General features: G+C 42.3%; 1 protein-coding gene across 5 annotated transcripts in view; it reads right to left on the reverse strand.

The window, feature by feature from the left end:
• The window catches only part of Prim2 (DNA primase, p58 subunit), a 216,001-nt gene that overhangs the window by 118,093 nt on the left and 78,033 nt on the right, over positions 1-19,875 (reverse strand). The window lies entirely within an intron of this gene.

A 19,875-nucleotide genomic window follows, 5' to 3' on the forward strand; every position in this document is an offset into this window, starting at 1 on the left:
TCTCCCACAAGCTGCCTTCCTTACCTTCTGCACACATCACTCTCTTGCTCTGCCCTCAGCCTGAGCCACCACTTTAGTGAGTTTACTTCTCTGTCCTGTCTCGTTCCCACAAGCCCTTGTGCATTACCTTTCCCAAAGCAGATGCTCCCTAGGAGGGAAAAAAGGTGGAATTTAAAACTCCAAGGGGCTAAAAAAATTAGAGACTGGATAGAAGAAAAAAAAATTAATATCCCTAATATCTAAATTATCCATCTCTGAACCGTAAAATGGAAACCTGAGGTAACAGACTGTTAACTGAAACCAAGGAACCTTTTAAAACTTTATATACTGTATATTATACACATTAGTTCTAACAAATTGGTTAGTAACATCTGGTAGCAAATGGCTACATAAATTATTTATTAATTACCTTTTTTCGGTATTAAATCTCAGCCATATTTAGCAACTACGTCAAAATTCTGGGATTTCGGGCTTCCCCCAGTCATTCTGAAACATGGCGGCTCCTATTAATTCTCCACACAAGGTTCAACCAAAGCAGAAAAGAGCACAGTTCAAGCTTGGGGGAAGTCGCCTGAAGACTGTCCTTTGCCAAAAACAGTAAAATGTGTATTTTATATGTAGGACTGTTTGCCTGCATATATGTCTGGACATCACATGCATACACTGCAAGCAGAGACCAGAGATGGGACTGGATCCCCTGGAACTGGAGTTACATTCAGTTATAAGCCACCATGTGGGTGCTGGGAACTGAACTCCAGTCCTCTGGAAATGCAGCAAGCTCTCTCAACCACTGAGCCAACACTCCAGAGCTCCACCCTCATCCCCTCACCCTTATCTGAATGTTTTACTAAAACAATGAGAAAGCTAAAAATGGAAGACAACTAATGCGTGATGGAATCTAAATGCAGAGCCAACTACACAGACCAAGGTGTGAAGGAGAGAAATGGCTAGAAGACAACCCACAAGGACAAAGAGGTTACCCAGAGTTAGAAAGAGTATCTTCAAATGTTTAGAGGGTGTGGCTGGGAGATCAAGAAAATGAAGTTAATTCTGATGAAATGTCTTAACACTCAAGTACAAATCAACCTTCATTATTGTTTTACAGAGTAGAATTTATTAAACAGATTAAAGGCAATCTCTATTTCTTTTTTTTTTTTGGGGGGGGGGGGGGTTCGAGACAGGGTTTCTCTGTGTAGCCCTGGCTGTCCTGAAACTCACTTTCTAGACCAGGCTGGCCTTGAACTCAGAAATCCGCCTGCCTCTGCCATCCAAGTGCTGGGATTAAAAGTGTGCACCACTTCTTAAGGTGAGCTTAAGATAAAATGGAAAGGTTCTTTTAATGTATCTCGGTAGCTCAATCTATTTTAGCATCCAAAATACTAGATAGGAGGAAATGAATGTACTACAGTCTTGACATTCATATGTGAGCAGTTCAGTTGTGTCTAGAAAATACTTGGAGTCAACCATCACCTCTGGCTGTTACAATCAGTCTGTTTCCCCTTTCTCATAAATCCTTGAGCCTAGAGGGGAGGGGTTTGATGAAGATATCCCATGTAGGGCATCAGTCTCTCACTTTCTACACTGTCCAGTTGCCTGTCTCTGTGTTAACAGCCATCTACTGGAAGAAGAGCCTTGTCTGATGTGGTTTGAGTAAGGTATTGATCTACAGGTATATCAGTTTGTCATTAACAGTAATTGTATTGCAATTTTCCTTTAGCAGAATAACAGTATTAGGTTTTCCCCAGGTTCATGGGCTATCTGGTCTCAGATTCTAGAGCACTTTAACAGTGATAAATAAGGATTCCATCTCATAGAGTGGGCCATAAATCCAATTATAAGAAGTGGGTAGACACTCCTCAACATTTATGCCATTACTGCACCAGGATATCTAACACACAAGTCACTGTTCTAGGTCACAGAGTTGGTACTACCTTTCCTTCTGGTAGCATGTACAGTACCTTACAATATCATGAATACTAGTCAGTATGGGTGTAGCATCCAGTGAGGCACCAGGTTGACTACTCTATAATCAGGCTGTCTCCAGTTTCTGGCTCTTATGAATATAGCAGCAGTGAACATGGATGAGCATGTTCTCTGCAGAAGGCGATGAAGTCATTCGGGTGTATGCTCAAGAGTGGTATAGCTGTACTATAATACACCTCATGAGACAGATTTACTCCAAGCATTGTGAGGAACCATCACATACATACAACATACATACATACATACATACATACTTACAACATACATACACAGTAGCTGTACCCATTTGCACACCACACACCAGTCTCCCAAGTGTTAAGATTAAAGTTGTATACTAACATACCCAGCGGCTGAAAATATTATTACCTGTAAAGTTTTCTGGTAGAGGTATAAGGGTCTTTTGTGTATAAAACCATACTATATGCAAATAAAGATAATTTAACTTCTCCCTTCCTATATGTATTCCCTCGGTGTCCTTCAGCTGTCTTATTGCTCTAGCTAAGACTTCAAATATTTTATTGAATAAATATGGAGAGTAGACAACCTTGTCTTGTTCCTCATTTTAGTAGATATTCACTAAGTTCCTCTGTTTCTGTTGATGCTGTCTCTGGGCTTGCTGTAAACTGCCTTTATTGTGTTCTGGAATGTCCCCTCTGTCTCTCCAGATTTTTATTACGATAGGATGTTCAGTTTTGTCACGGCTTCCCTGCATCTACTGAGATAATCATGGGCTTTGCCTTTCAGTCAGTTTACATGGTGGATTGCATTAAGACTACTTATCAAGGATGCGCAGTCACCCCTGCATCTCCAGGATGAGGCCAGCCTGATCATAGTTCTGCTTTGCTGCTGGGCCACGCCCTGCGACCCACGGGTTGAAAGTCACTGTATTATTTGTAGGCTTGGTATTTTCATCATCTCCCAAACTCCCTGGTTGTTTTGTGCCTAGATTTTCTCACATCTAACCACATTCTCTGACTGAGCTATCTATTTTTTTCTACCTTGTGTTCAACAAGGTAGATTCCCTCTTCCATGTCTTCCATCTGTTGGCAAGGCTTACCTCTGAGGTTTTTGTTCAACTTCCTAAGTTTTTCATTTCTGGTTTTCCTTCAGTTTGAGTTTTCTGTAGAGATTCGATCTCTATTTTCATGTCATAAAGATGTTTTCAGTATTTCATTCAACAATGTTTTCACAGCCTTCATTGATACATTTATTCACATTGAACATCCTCTTTAAGGATCTTCAACATATTCATAATTGCTATTGTACTTCAGCTTGTCTTCTGCATCAGCTAAACTGCTTCTCAAACCTATTGCAATAGGGTCACTGGTTTCTAGAGGAGGAATACTACCTTGGCTGTGTGTGTTTGTGGTTTTGTGCTGGACCGAGGCATCTGGAGTTATAAGAGTTAAGGGGTTTTTGTTGTAGCTACCTGATCTGATCTGATCTGATCTGTGGGTGCTCCATTCTCAGGCTGCTGTTGCTCATGCTGGATCACAGGCAAGCGTTATGGCCGTGATGTCTGCTAGAGTCTGCTTCTAAGGGTTGACATGTGACACAAAGGAACATAAATGGATTGGAGGAAAGGCTGAGAAGGGCAGCCAGAAGAGCTAGGGGGACACTGGAATGGCAGTAAGTAAGTAGGCAGTAAGGTGGGAGGGAGCTCCTGTAAGTAGGTTACCCAAAGACTAGGAGGAATTCTGGAGACTGGAATGGAGGCCAGGAAGCAGAATGAAAATCACCTACCTGCAACCTATCGCAGTGAGTTCCCCATAGAAAGTGTTTCTGTGGACATAGTACTACCGGAGGATTCAGCAATACCTCTCCTGGGCATATATCCAGAAGATGCCCCAACTGGTAAGAAGGACACATGCTCCACTATGTTCATAGCAGCCTTATTTATAATAGCCAGAAGCTGGAAAGAACCTAGATGCCCCTCAACAGAGGAATGGATACAGAAAATGTGGTACATCTACACAATGGAGTACTACTCAGCTATTAAAAAGAATGAATTTATGAAATTCCTAGCCAAATGGATGGACCTGGAGGGCATCATCCTGAGTGAGGTAACGCATTCACAAAGAAACTCACACAATATGTACTCACTGATAAGTGGATATTAGCCCCAAACCTAGGATACCCAAGATATAAGATATAATTTGCTAAACACATGAAACTCAAGAAGAATGAAGACTGAAGTGTGGACACTATGCCCCTCCTTAGATTTGGGAACAAAACACCAATGGAAGGAGTTACAGAGACAAAGTTTGGAGCTGAGATGAAAGGATGGACCATGTAGAGACTGCCATATCCAGGGATCCACCCCATAATCAGCATCCAAACGCTGACACCATTGCATACACTTGCAAGATTTTATTGAAAGGACCCAGATGTAGCTGTCTCTTGTGAGACTATGCCGGGGCCTAGCAAACACAGAAGTGGATGCTCACAGTCAGCTAATGGATGGATCATAGGGCTCCCAATGGAGGAGCTAGAGAAAGAACCCAAGGAGCTAAAGGGATCTGCAACCCTATAGGTGGAACAACATTATGAACTAACCAGTACCCCGGAGCTCTTGACTCTAGCTGCATATATATCAAAAGATGGCCTAGTCGGCCATCACTGGAAAGAGAGGCCCATTGGACTTGCAAACTTTATATGCCCCAGTACAAGGGGAACACCAGGGCCAAAAAGGGGGAGTGGGTGGGCAGGGGAGTGGGGGTGGGTGGATATGGGGGACTTTTGGTATAGCATTGGAAATGTAAATGAGCTAAATACCTAATAAAAAATGGAAAAAAAAAAAAGAAAAAAGAAAGTGTTTCTGTGGGTTCATCAATGACACAGAAGAACTGGAGATAGGCTAGAACCATTAATATGCTGTAATATATATATATATATATTACATATATATATTACATATATTATATATAAATATAAATTATTAGGTATTTTCCTCATTTACATTTCCAATGCTATACCAAAAGTCCCCATACCCTCCCCCCCACTCCCCTATCCACCCACTCCCACTTTTTGGCCCTGGCATTCCTCTGTACTGGGCATATAAAGTTTGCAAGTCCAGTGGGCCTCTCTTTCCAGTGATGGCCGACTAGGCCATCTTTTGATACATATGCAGCTAGAGTCAAGAGCTCCGGGGTACTGGTTAGTTCATAATGTTGTTCCACCTATAGGGTTGCAGATCCCTTTAGTTCCTTGGGTACTTTCTCTAGCTCCTCCATTGGGGGCCCTGTGATCCATCCAATAGCTGACTGTGAGCATCCACTTCTGTGTTTGCTAGGCCCCGGATATGCTGTATTTTTAAACGTACATAGTTACCAGCTAATGCTATCTTAGACAACTGGTGCTAGAAACACCAACCATCACTTTAAATGGATGGCTATAAATGAGGTAACCGATTATATCTGTTAGTGTACACTAAAATAGTAGAAATGTATATTATTTACTCTGGACAAGACCTTGACTAACTGTTTATTCTGAATCAAGGGCAGCATCCCCTACTATGTTCATACCTTGCATACAAAACAGTTTGGTTCTCCAAAAATCAATAAGTCAAATATTTGACTGATCTGTATGCTCTAATTAAAGAATTCACATCATAAGGTCACAATGTTCTACCTGCTTCTTCAAGATATCCACATTAACAGTCGATATCAGAGACTGGATTTTCCTAGGCTTAAATGTCACTATCTGTTCTCATTGTAAAAGTGACAAAACCATAAATGTGATTCAATAGTGTTTTTACAAAGAAGATGGTAAAATGTGCCTGCTGTGAAAATACCAATAGTTCACCTTGCATGACACTTCTCATTTCAAAGTCTCCACTTTGGAAGGCTGGAAAGGAATGTGCCAGAAGTACAGTGCTCTGCAGAAACCGCTTCCAGAGGGAAACTCGGGCTAGTGGCTCTTCACTTGGGAGGAGAAGCAGTTAAACAGGCTCTTTGTAAAAAGTACGAACTGCCAGCAATAAACACACACCATAATAATCACAAAACTGCTGATACTGAAATCACTGCCTGACTAGCCAGTGTCTCTCCATGAGGCACTTGCCTCAAAACTACCCCACCTCTGCTTCAGGGCTTACAAATACTGTGATAAACCTAGCGTGAAACCCTGAAGTTCAGAATGAAGCAAGTAACCCTGGGAGAAGACTAAGTGCTGTTTCAGACCAGGAGCTTTTACTTTGAATGTACTTGAGGAAAAAAATCCTTTTCACAAAAGCAACCCCGTAATTCTATTGTAATGCTTGTTTTGCAAAGCTAGAGCTCAAACCCAGGAGGTATGATTGCTAGGCAAAGGATTTCCCACTGAGCTATATTCCCAACTATGCCATACACAGTTTTTAGCCAATGTGCCCTATGTGTCTTATTTGGGGTTCTGAGTTCTGAGTTGTGACAAGTATCACAAGAAAATACTTGCTATAAAAAAGAAAAAGAAAATGTACTTACAAGATATTCAAAAGGAATGGTAAAAAAAAAATCAGGACACTTCCAACAAAACCCAGTTCTGAATTAACTCACCTAAATGTCCCAATGCCCCCAGGACGCATACTACTACTTATTTCCTGCTATTCACCCTCGAGGTCACTGCTTCTGAGCAGACTCTACAGTACAAGATTTTTCCTAGGCACTTAGATTCACAGTAACCAAAATAAGAGGTAAAAATCCCAAAAAACATGGTCCCATTGCTAGTGTGCTGGCACAAAGCAGTTAACAACGGGCTGCACAGCTCTAAACAACAAATGCTCACACGCTTTTGGTCTTTCCCTATAACGTTCCCAACTGTAGAGCCGTCTCAGTGATGGGGCACACAGGGTGCATGGGTACAAACAGCAGTAAAGTTACTAACCTCAACTTCCTCACATGAAAAACAAGCTTAACAGTTCCTGAAGTGACAGAGGACAAGCCTAGGGTCACGTCATCCAACTGTCGTCAGGACACCTGCTTCACTGTCTTCCCTCAACAAGCTGGGGCCACCTAACTAATAAACATGGGCTCAACAGGATGCTAACAGTAAAAGCACTGGCCACAGTCCTGGGATTGGCTGGCTGATTCAACTGCAGTCAGAAAATAAACATGCAGGGCACAGGCCCTTCTACACAGGCATCAGACTCCAACCCACCATGACCTAGTGGTAACACCCAGTCTGAATGGAATAACAGGCAGCTCCTGAACCAACAAGCAGAATACGCTTTGCCTGTGACCTGTCCTTACATCCCTTCCACAGGAGTCTCTCTCCCTGAGCAAATTAAGACCCCAAGTTAGCCAACAACCTTTGTTTTCTGGGAACTTGGGAAAATGCAATCATGAATTCCACTCGATAATCTTCCCCTGTTTGGCTCAGTTCCATTCTCGGAGTTTCCACTGGCATAATAGCATCAAGGACCAAGAAACCTAGTGCTAATATATATGCACCTTCAAGGATTCTATTAAAAATTAAATTAATCAACACAAAACAGTACTTAATAATGTACAAGGAATACACTAATTACTCAAAAACTGGAGTTGTGATGGTTTAAAGGTGCTGTGCACAGAGATAGGGCAAAGCAGTGCTTGGCACACCGGGCTCCCTTGTGGTTATTCAGAGTTCAGGAACCTGGTAAGAAAGGAGTTAGTATTATTTTTCTTGTTTCTGGTGTTCTGAAGATCAACAGCCTTTTATCAAGGAGGATAAAACAGTAGTGAGAAAAGACAGCATTGATTCAAAGGTTTTAGGACAAAGCAAAAGTCAAAACCTTAGATCCAAATGGACAGTACTGGAAATGTTGACAGATAAATTATTCTCAAAGACTACCGAACAGCTTTCTTCGTACTCTTAATTTTCAGGAAGATTTCTGCTACATTAAGACTTTTACACTTGCATAGGTTTTGTATTAATCATTTACCTCTTATTCTTTCAAACTGGTCAGAAACCATCCACCACTCTGAAATGTTTTGATTTAGCTTGACAATTGGAAGTCGTCATATCTGTCACCATCCTGAAGATAATGGACATGGAACAGCCATGTGTCGAGCTTTATTCTCACTACCTCACTCAACCATGCCTGTCACTGTCCCTAGTAAGCAGAAGAGACAGCAGTTTGCAGAGCCTGCCTAGCAAGAGTATCCAACACTCAGACACACATGTCCCTGAAGCCAAGTTCTGACCATGCTATCTTTTGCTATGAGCAGCATTTTTTAATCCTTAAACATGAATTCTCCAAGAGTCTCCTCTTACTTCCTAGCCAGTATGCTTTGTGGACTGACTGTGATAGCTTTGGTTTATACAGCATTCCAGAAGCAGCTAACTAACTCAGTGCAGTGGAAGGCACCAGCCAGCACTGACGGCCTCTGAAGCTCCGCAGTATTTTATACACAGACTCTGTTTGGAGGTGCTTGAAGGAACAAGAATTGCCTGTAGTCTTAGGAAAAGTGCACATCCTCAAACCTGTCCAGAGTTGACTGTGATCAATAAAGCCATCGGTCAGCACACTCACTCGCTGGCCAGCATCAAAGGCTTGCTGGCCACCCAGGTAGCTGCCCCTCCTTTCAAAGCTAGATCACCACAAGGCTTTCTCTCCCTTTGCCCTACTTCTCCCCAGTCGTAACTAAACCCTGGGCTTTCCTTCTCTTTCATGCATCATGCCATTCATAAATACAGACTTATATTAGCTGTCTGAGATATGAAGGGCTTGTAGTTTCCTGTCTAATCCCCATACAACAAGGTACATCTTTCTTATCTGTGTCATTAATCAATAAAGGTAGCTGATGAGAGAGTCAATCAATACGATACACCATTCAGTTAAGCTGGAACATTGCTCAGGTAAAATTCAGAATATGAAGTCGTCAGGCTTCATAAAATTGATCTTTATCCCAATAAAACCTGGCTAAAGAGTCATTCTTCATTTTTCATAGGGAAGTCCTAAGAGCAAAGAACACATAGCTTAAAAGCACTTGTAAAATTAATGCTATCACTTTGGTCATAAATCAAACTACAGAGACTTCAGAAGTCACACCTACAAGTCAACTGCAAAGCTCAATCTAAAGGTAATCGTTTGCTTGTTCATTTGTTCTTTAAGGAAAATCAGCCTGTGGGCCATAAGCCTGGCCTAGCTAAAGATCTGAATTAGCAGATTCTTAAAAGGCATCCTTTAAAAAGGGAGATGTGAAGCCCAGTCAGTAGCATATTCAACCTGTTACAGAAGACAGGGAGCATGAAAGGATTATCCACTCAGTAGTTTCAGAAGTCTTGCCATCTGAGAGTCTGCAGAGCCTTCAGCTCTCAAAGGAGGAGCTGACTGAGATGCAGGGATGTTCCTGAAAACCCATCAAAGCTCTTAGAAGGGCTCACCAACTGTCAACACTTTAAACACTAAACACATGTCCTTGTCTTTTCTGCTGGTACCTGCCAGTCAACAGTAGACTATCTACTGTTTCGTTTCTATCCCCATTATCCTGGTATCTAACAAACTACTTGTCATTCTGAAGTTTCTCCTTCAGGCCTGAGAAAACAGCTATACTGGAACTATGGGTAACAAGGCAGCCGCGCCATCTGCATTAGCCACTTGCACTATGACAAAGTACTGAGAAAAGCTACTCTAGGCTGGAGAGGGTTACTTTGGGCTCTCTGCTTCAAGTAACAAAGCCTACCATGGTGAAGAAGGCATGCTGTTCCAGCCTGACCCACTGCAATGGAAACTTGTGCCTTGCTCACACCGTGGCACACCAGAGAAGGGAGAACTGAGGCCAAAGCCACAGTGAAGCTGTAACCCCTAAGATGAGTGGCTCATATCCATCAACTAAGCATGACATTCCCAAAGTGTCACAACCCCAAAGTAGTACTGCATATAGACACCATAAACATATGACATAAACAGATGACATAAACCACACTAGAACACTTCACAAAGATCACTCCCTATGATTAAGATGGCTTTATTCCAGAGATGCAGGGGTGACTCAATGAATTAATATAGGCTATAAATTTAACTCTAGAACAGAAATCACACAGTTATCTCAATAGACTCAGAAAAGGCTTTTAACAAAACCCAACATCCTGAAGAAACTTGAAATAGAAGGAATATATCTCAACAATAAAGATTACATTCAGCAAGCCTATAGCTAACACTCCCACTAAAATCAGGAACAAGATGCTTTCTCTACTAGTATCAATATAGTACTGGAAGTCTTAACTAGAGCAATAAGACAGGAGAAGAAAAAAGAGATAAAAAATAGGAAAACAAGATGTCAAGGTACCTCTGTTTGCTGGTGTGAGTCTGAATATGAGACCAGAAGGACTCCACTAGAAAATTCTTATAACTGATAGCACTTTCAACAAAGCAGCAGGATAAAATATTAGCATACAGAAATCAATAACCTTCCTGTATACCAATGACAACCAGACTGAGAAACAATCCCATTTCCAAAGGTCTCAATCCATCCATCCATCCATCCATCCATCCATCCATATTATAATGAACCTACATAAGGATATGACAAAACTCCATAATAAAAACTTTAAAACACTGAAGAAAATTTTGGGAAAATACTAGCATATGGAAGATTCCCCATGCTCAGGAAATTAGAAGAATGAGTATTGCGATTATGGCCATCCTACCAAAAGCAATCTCAAGATCCACTACAATACCAATCTACACTTGTCACAGACAAAGGAAAGCAATCTTGAAATTCATATGGAAGCATAAATGCATTTAGCTAGGCAAAGCACTCCCGAGCAAAAACAACGCTTTCACGCTGCTAGGCACATCACCATGCCTGGTTTTAAGTTAAGGCCACACAGCACAGCCATCATGGAGTTTTCAACAAATGGTTCTGGGAAAGGTGCATCACACAGACAACTGAAAGCCAGCTCCTGATCTCCCCCTGTACAATAAGCAGCTCCCACAGCTGCAGATCTTAATAATATGACCAAAACACGGGGAAACACTAGAGGGAACAGTAGAAACTACACTTAGGACACAGACAGATTGGTGCGGTCTCAGCCGTGGTCTGACAAGCTTCTTTTGGCCAAGGACAGCAATTACTTCAGGCTCACAACTGGTCAAATGGCTGAGAATAAGTTACTGTTGCACGTGGTCCGCACTAATTGGGAAATCGCCATCAATCTCCTCGAACTCACAGAGCATCACCGAAGAGGAGGCAACAAGGGAGGAGGCGGAGGATGACATTACCTGCACAGAACCATGGCCAACAAACACTCCAAACGGATGAAGGAATTAACTTCATAATAGATTGCAGCAGACCCTCTGGGCCACTTTGTCTGCGTGGAACGGGTCTCTAGTCGTGGGTGGGCAAAGCGTCGGATGAATTGACAGACAGATGCACACAGGAGAGGTTCTGTAGAATCTGAATGTATTTTGTCAAATCGAGCATCAGACTTTTTATAGAGAAGACAATAAGGAAGTTGGGTGACATACCCGCAAGGTACAAATGAGGTAACCGGATGCTTAATGACTCTTACACAGAAAAGAGGAATGAAAACACAAAGACTGGCAGGAACTGGGCAATAAAATAACTGAGACAGAGTCAGCCCTATCTAAGGTCAGCTATAGTCTTAGAAGCCAGGTGTGAGGTCTTTACACTCCGGGGCAAGGGCTTTCACACCCAAGTCATGGTTCTAACTAGGGAGTTCCGTTCTAGCTAACCATCTCATGAATAATGCAATACTCTAAAACCACAGCCCAATCTACTTCCTAAACCATTGTAAATTCCTGTATATGGGAGCGACTTGGCTTTTATTTTAAGTGATAGTGTAGTACCAGAGGCTATTCTAAATGTCACTGAATAGCAACATTCTTACTGAATTTCAAGCCCATGGTCTTGCTCAAGGACGTTCTAAGACTGTTGGAACACTGGCTTTACCTATGTCAGAATTCAATCTTAAAAGGCACTTATAATAGGATAATACTAAAAGAAAGCACGTAGATCCATACACTAGACTAACTCGGAAATGGAATATTAATGTATGGGTTAGAGAGAATGCCAGACACCAGGAGTGAGTTTCTGTGAAACTCTTTTGCCTTGTGAGTAGCTTTTAAGCCTCTCAGCTTGTCAAACTGACTCGACTGGAGTGTGTGGCAATAGATAGGAATTTATTAGCCACCCTAGCTGAGGAGCTGCTGAATGGAGAGAAGTTATTTTCCCTCAGGAGTGAGGTTGATGGTAGTGTTTGCCTGTGTTCCATGGATGGCCCAATGCCCACATGCACAGGGAGGGCACTAATTGGACTCAGTGGGCTGTTTTAAAGTTGGGAAGGATGAATAAAGGTAACGAGAACATTTTGGAGGAGGGTCCAGATAGAGTAGGAGAACTTAGGGTAGATACACTGTATATGAAATGGTCCAAAAACATTAAATATTCTTAGACTTTAAAAAAAAGAAACAGGTAAGATTTGGGGATAAATCATCACATTCACTGTTAGATGACTGATTACGTCAGCTGGTCACTCAGTTAAACACTGACTTAAGTGCTGCTCTGAAAGCGCTAAGGTGTGGATGACTCATCCAACAAGCTGAAGGGTAAGAGCAGAAGCAAGCGTGAGCACTGTAATGTGACACTCTGTACCAGCAAGGGAGCCTTCCCAACAAAGTCTAGGCTTAAGATAGCCATGTCTCCATTTCCAGATGGCCTACGGATTTCACTTTTGACAATATCCCAAATCACACAGGCCTCACAAACCTCCATGTCCTCAAACCCTCAGTCCCCTCTCTCTCTGCATGCCTGTTCTCTCTCCACCCTAATCTCTTCTTTTCATGTGTGTGTGTGGGGGGGGGGGGGTGCATGCATGTATGTGTGCCTACATGTTGTCTTCATGGCAGAGCAGTAGGCCAACCAGCATGGAGGAGACTGGGTCATGCTAGCAGTAGGCCTCTCCATTAAACCTAACTACTCAAGAAGCAGAGCAGTTCCTCTTAAAATGGTTAAAGGGTCAGAGGTATGTTGTAATCTTGCCAAATATAAAACTAATCATCACTATTCTCTCATTTGAAGAAAAGAACAGTTATTAGCACATTTTGAGCAGCATGAGAAAGAAATTCTTACAACTGGACTATAATGAAGACCATTTTACCCAATTCTAATCTCACAATTAATGCTTACTAAGGGAATTTCCAAACCATGTGTTTAAATAACATATGTTAAGGAGGCAATTAAAGGAAAAGAAAGTGACGTGCAGTGAATTCTTCTGTATACTGAGAGCTATCCTAAGCTCTCTGTTAAAGCCGTCCAACTTAATCTTCATGTCAGAACTGTCAGAGACTTTATTATCTTCACTTCACAAGAAACACAGCCTCAAAAAACTTAAATAAGTTTACCCCAAATTGCAAACTTAGCAGAGCTGACACCCACGCCTAGGCTGGCTAATTCCAATCCTGCTGCTATATCAAGTCAGCTCCTGTTGTTAGTCACATCTCTGGGCTCACAGTGGTGTGGCACAATAGATGTCCATACCACATTCACAGTAAGGGAGGAGTCTCTACCTAGGACATTTTGTGTGCTTGGCGGAGGACAAAAATGCAAGAATTCAACCCATAGCCCACCAACTCCATTCAAAGAGTCTATTCCAGGCTGGCATACTTCAGGCCTATCTACATTCCAGGAGCTGATCAGGTCACATGGCTCAGCCTTGCCTTGTAGGGAAAGCACACTGCACATATCAGAAGCTACAGATTTCACCTGAGTGTGGAGACAATCCCTCCTGCCAGACTTCCTATCTCCTATGACAAGACAGGTGTGTGGTCCAGAGGAAAGAATGGGCTCTGAAGTGAGGTTAAATGGAGAAGCTAAGTATATTAGTAGTTGAAAGTGCTGCCCGCCAAATATGGAAGGCGTGGATTTCTTGATACCATCAATCTTTCATTCATCGGGTATCCTCATTGACCATGAAAAGTGAGATAAAGTGATCTACTCTTTCTAAATTGAAGGTGCATAAGTCAGAATTCGACACTTTGTGTCTAAGATTTGTTTCAGTTGATGGCTGCAGCCTGAGGCCTAGAGTAAAGACAACACAGAATACAGTTCCCAACAAACCCAAGACAAACATGGGGGATGAATGGGAAAGTTTGGGCCCTTTGTTGCTGCTGTTTCAACATTACTCAACATTACTGTAACTGATTCACAAATCAACCCGATGCATTTCCTTGGGAATGCAAAAGAGCTAGCTAACAACAGTGACAGTGTTGAGACTGAGCCTGAGCCTATTTCTGATGTGCCAAAATTAAATCTCAGGTAAAGGGAAGCCTTGAGGAAGTAAAAGATGAAGACTTAGGAAGAAAGATCACATGTAAAAAGAAACATACCAAGAAAGTATAATCCTGAAAACAAGAGAGATTATAATGCCTTCATAGTGTGTGTTTGTGTGTGTGTGTATGTGTGTTTTGACCCAGCTAAGGTTCAACAAAATTTTCCAACTCCTTCATTTTTGCTAAACACTTTAAATGAGCCTTACTGGGAAAAAAAAAGAGACAGAAATGAGACCTGCTAAATGTCTAAGTCAATGACTTATAAAAATCCTAACGTGAATTCATTTACAGAGTAAGCATTCACTTCTAATATACGCATTAAATTTTTACTGGATCAAGCTCTGCTAAGTTAATATTATATATCATGAAACTATTAAATATATATGTTTTTGTAAACTCATTAAATGCCTCCGACGTCATTTACAGGAAAACGGACAGACTAGAACAGCAAAAACAAGACAGAAGACTTTCTCAAAACTAAGTACCTGGAAGAAGAAAAGTGAATCTCGGCTCCATAAATTCTGATTTACAGAGTCAGAGGAGCTGGTTCCGTTATTAATCTCTATAGCCTTCCCAAGAAAGCCTAACAGGCAGAAAGTGCCCGTGAAATACTGGGCTCAGAACCAGTTCTTGTTTAACTGACCATACAAGTCATTCATTAGGTTTATCATCATTTGCTTTACGACCACTCATACGTATATCCAACCTGAGGGCTGCACAAGTCCTAGGATAGCTATGAATGTGGCCCACCATGCTTTGTAGACAACATCACACAGCAACCTTACAAGGTCAGGCACCCTGATGGAACATTTACTCAGCCATCCTCAGATGGCAAACAAAAAGCAAATGGGGAAGGGCAGACTGGATGACCATTGGACAACATGATCTATTCCTGGATAAAAGACCTAAGTAGAAATTAACACATTAAGTTAGGCATATCCTGGGGAGGCAGATGATAACTAAAGACCATACTGACCGCAGTACCTGTTTAAACACATCCAAGCCTTCCTAAGGGAAGCAGAAGTACTCACTGAATAGCTGCTTCCATTCAGCACTGCACTAAGACATTTGAGAATAACGAATCAAAGACCAAAAAATAAAAAGCTAACACCAAATAAAGAAAATCCAAAGAGCAAATATATACTATAGTGAAGTACTGGGTTCTTCAGTAAATTCAATCAGCAAATTGGTCACCTAGCTAACACACCATCTAGTTAGTCTTGAGTGTTAGGCACAGAAAAAAACTAATTTCCCTGAGCCCTGGCTGAGGAAGGGGGCAGGGTGTTAACACTGATGGTCAGTTTGAGGCTAAGAAATTGTACAACATCCCCATTGCAATTTTAGAAAGCAATAAATATTTAATATAATACTTTTATATTAATTCTTGAAGGATTTCATACATTGATACAATAGATTTTATCATATTCACCCCTTTTCTCCAGATCTACCACCTACCCCATATCCCCTCCCAATTTTGTATCCTCTCTTTTTTTAAATACACCAAGTATAATTTCAACTATTCAGATACCTCGTGTACATCTAAGTATATGTATAGGAAAGAAAACTGATTCTCCCCCTACACACACACACACACACACACACACACACACACACCCCTGAAGCTGTCAACAACCAACAGTCTAAAGGAAGGGGACTTTAAGGCTGTCCGCCCTCCACACTGGAGTGCTGACTAGCTTGAGCTTGTGTGGTCTTCTACAGACGACTACAGCTGCTGTGGGTTCATGAGTGTAATGGCTCCCTCATGTCTAGAAGACAGCATTTGGTCCAGTATGCCCTGAGTTCTGGTTCTCACTAACTTTCCCTGAGCCCTGGCTGTGGTTAAGCATTCCACAGACCCTAATTCTCTGCATTTCCACCAGTTATGAGGTTTTGTACTAACTGCCATCCATTGTACAACTTGTCTGCTGCAGGCTGAGACATGCATTAATCTATCAAACCGAAAAAACTTTTAAATATCTGACCTTTTGAGTCTTTCGATACAAAATCTGAGCACGTCACAATAGCTTAGTCTTGTTTTGTAGTTCGTTCATCTGCTATGATGTGCAGAGGAATTTATATATAATTGATTTTTTTTTCCAAAGGCTCTACAAACTCTCACCTTTATGTGGCAAGCTCTCTACAATGACAGGTAAAGGCAAATGAGACAAAAAACAAAAAGCCTTGTCATCGCTCTTGCCCTGTCTGTAGTAAATCTTGGCTCAGGGAGACTACTCTGCCTATTCCTCACCCCCCCCTCCCCGCCCCCCCACCCCACCCCGCCCCCCACTCCACCCCCTGCCCTGAGACAGGGTTTCTCTGTGTAGCCCTGGCTGTCCTGGAACTCACTCTGTAGACCAGGCTGGCCTCCAACTCAGAAATCTGCCTGCCTTTGCCTCCCGAGTGCTGGGATCAAAGGTATGCGCTACCACTGCCCAAGCAATTCCTTTTTTTTTGGGGGGGGGGGGGCGGGGGGATGGCATAGTGGGGAGGAAGACTAGCTCTGAATTGTTCTATTCAAGCACTAAATGAATCTGTCTCCTGCATGCTGGTCGCTCCACCATAGCAATGATGCATACCCTCATTTTAATTAACCTAATGGTCTATTCACCAATCATACTTAGAGGTCTATTTCATTACCCTAAATTAACGTTTTCTTTCCATTAAAGTTGTGGATGATAAAAGGCATTGCTTCCACGTGTGGTTTACAGCATGTGTGATCTCGAGTACCCTTTGTTTAGTGATTACGAGCACTTAGAATTAGCAGCAGCTAGTGATTTATTCACTCACAGACAGGGCTGTTAGTAAGGGGAATAAAACTGCACTATTTCAAAAATAAAAAATATATATTCATGATCCCAATGAAGGCAATTGTAAGAGACATGTTGACTGATCTCATTTAAAAGGTATGTCGTTCTTCTTGAGGGAAATGGGCTTGTATTTACATAATTGTACAATCTGACCTGCCATTTTGTCATCTCCTCCTTTCTGTAAGATTTAGTTTCTCAAGTTTAGTGGCAGACATAAAAAGAGCAATAAAGTTATTTTAATTGTTCAAGAGAACTGTTTAAGGACACTTCCGAGCAAATGCTTACCAATTTAATGAGAAATTATTTGATCATAATTCTTTGACATAAACTCAGCCCCTTGAGCTAAATAATCATCTCCAGGGTAGAAATGTACATATGCACCAGTCCGTCACTGGTTACGTTGTAAATTAATCCCTGCTGGTCAGAATGAAGTCATAAAGTTCAATTTGACTTCAGGATAGTTTAAAATAACTTTTCACAAAATCCCAACCCGAGCACTGGTAGAGCCCAGGACATTACTTTGAGCTCCTGCCCCTTGCCCATCACACTGTAGTCACCTCAAAATTCTCTGTCCTTAAGCCTTTTTGTCTCCAAGACTCTTACACTGTAGCTTAGGATAGCCTGGAGCATAACCTGCCTCACTCAAAAGTGTTCTTGCTTAAACTATTCTAAGGCAAGTTTTCCACTACCTAGAACATAAACAAAAGGTTATTCACCAACCTGGGGCAGGCAAAAGCTTAAGAGCAGACATCTGAAACCCAGAAGGGCTCAGAGCTAAGCACACTAGTGCATGCCTATAAGCACAGGAGACACGGTGGTAAGACTGCTGAGTCTGAGGTCACCCTGGGTAACACCGTGAGTCTGTACCTTGTAAAGAAATGAATTCTGCTTGCTTGCTTGCTTGGTTTTGTTGCTGCTGCTGCTGCTGCTGTCTATTTTTTGAGGCAGAGTTTCTCTGGGTAACCCTGGAAGTCCTAAAACTCACTCTGTAGACCAGGCTGGTCTCAAACTCAGAGATCTACTTGCCACTGCCTCCCAAGTACTGGAATTAAAGGTGTGGAGCACCACTGTCACTAAGCAGGGCTCATGGGGCTCACAGAGACTGAACAATAAGCTGTGGTTGTTTAGCTTGGGGTTTTGAAGGGCTCCTAACAGTGGGAATGGGATGTCCCTGGCTTGTTCACCAGCTCTTGGAAACCTTTACCTCCTACAGGGTTGCCTTGCAATGAGGATTTGTGCCTGGTCTTATTGCTTCTTGTTGGTATCCCTGGGGGCCCTGCTGTTACTGAAGGGAACTGAATGGGAAGAGGAACGGGATATATTTAAAAAGTGGAGGGAGTGAATGCATTTTAAAGAAAAAAGAAACAAAGAATAAACGGATTCTATCCTCAGAGGTCAGGATACTTCAGTTTTACAAAACACTTAAAGCTGTGAAATGTTCTTGACCAAGACCCTGATGCTAAAAACTGAGTATCAAGAAAAGACTTTGTATGCCTGAGCATGCTAAAGAAATTACAGTAAAGAAGCCAAACAACAGACTCACCTCAGTGTTACAAATCAATGCTGGGCCAGCAAGGGCAGCACATACATACATGACACTCTTTCTAAAGCTGGAGAACCACACCAAGCTCTCTAAAAAGCAGGGACCACAGCAGGCTACTAGAACACGACCTCTTTGGGAAAGGAATCTGACCTCTGTGATTCTCTTCTGTGAAAACAGTAACCAGGACCAACTCCAGGATGAGTGAGCTGCTTGTGAGTCTCAAGCTCCTACAAGCTCCTACAGACATGCGTGGGTGAGCTTTATTTTAAAACACTACACATGTGTATAGTACATGCCTGTAGTCCCAGCAGTTTGTAGGCAAAGGCAGGAAGATCACAAGGTCAAGGTCAACCTGGGCAACAGAGCAAGACCTATAGGGACTTGGGGGGGGGGGGGGCTGGGGGGATGATATGAAAGAAAATAAAGCTAGATTAAATAAACTGACACATGCCTGTAACCCTAGCATGTGGGAGGTGGAAGCAGGCAGATCAAAGGTTATGGTCATCCTCAGCCACACTGAGTTTAACAACAGCCTGGGCTTGTAACAAGAGAGACCCTGCCATAAAAGTAGTTATTTTTCAAGAAAATGTAATGGGGCTGAGAGGAGTCTCTGTGATTATTGAATAATTCTACTCTGTCGTTTCTTCTCATCCCGTCTCTCTCTGTCCTCAGCATGGATGAGTTGGCGCCTAATGGCTGGCATGGATGAAGACAGGAAGCTGTTAGGTCTGTGCAGAGCCATGGCAACAGGGGCAGGCGTGGGCAGCTTCAGGGCCATCGAGCAGCGGAGAAAGCATCATGACTGGGAGGTCTTTCAAGGCAAATTCCCTTTCATTAAGCAAACAGGAAAATCTATTGAGGATAAATGTGTGAGTCTGTTCTCACACATAAAGTGTGGAAAATGTGCCAGAGAAGGCATTATAAACAACTGTAAGTGGCTGGACTAGAACACAGAGATTACCAGCCTGAACTCAAGATTCCACTGCACATGTAAACACACACACACACACACACACACACACACACACAATTTTTCTTTCTCCTTCCCCTGCTTCTGCCTCCCACCAACCCCATGTGTCTGCCTATAGTGAAAAAGCATCATGACCAAGACAAATTATAAAAGCAAGCATTTAGTTTAGAGCTCCAGTTCCAGGGGGTTCTAGTCCATGATCATCATGGTGGGGAGCATGGTGGCAGGGAGGCAGGCTAGGCACTGTAGCTGAGAACTTACATCCAACCCACAAGCACAAGGCAGAGAGGCAGAGGCCAAGACAGAAGATGGGGGTGCCCTC

Source organism: Mus musculus, chromosome 1 (genome assembly GCF_000001635.26).
Source record: "Mus musculus strain C57BL/6J chromosome 1, GRCm38.p6 C57BL/6J".
NCBI lineage: Eukaryota > Metazoa > Chordata > Mammalia > Rodentia > Muridae > Mus > Mus musculus.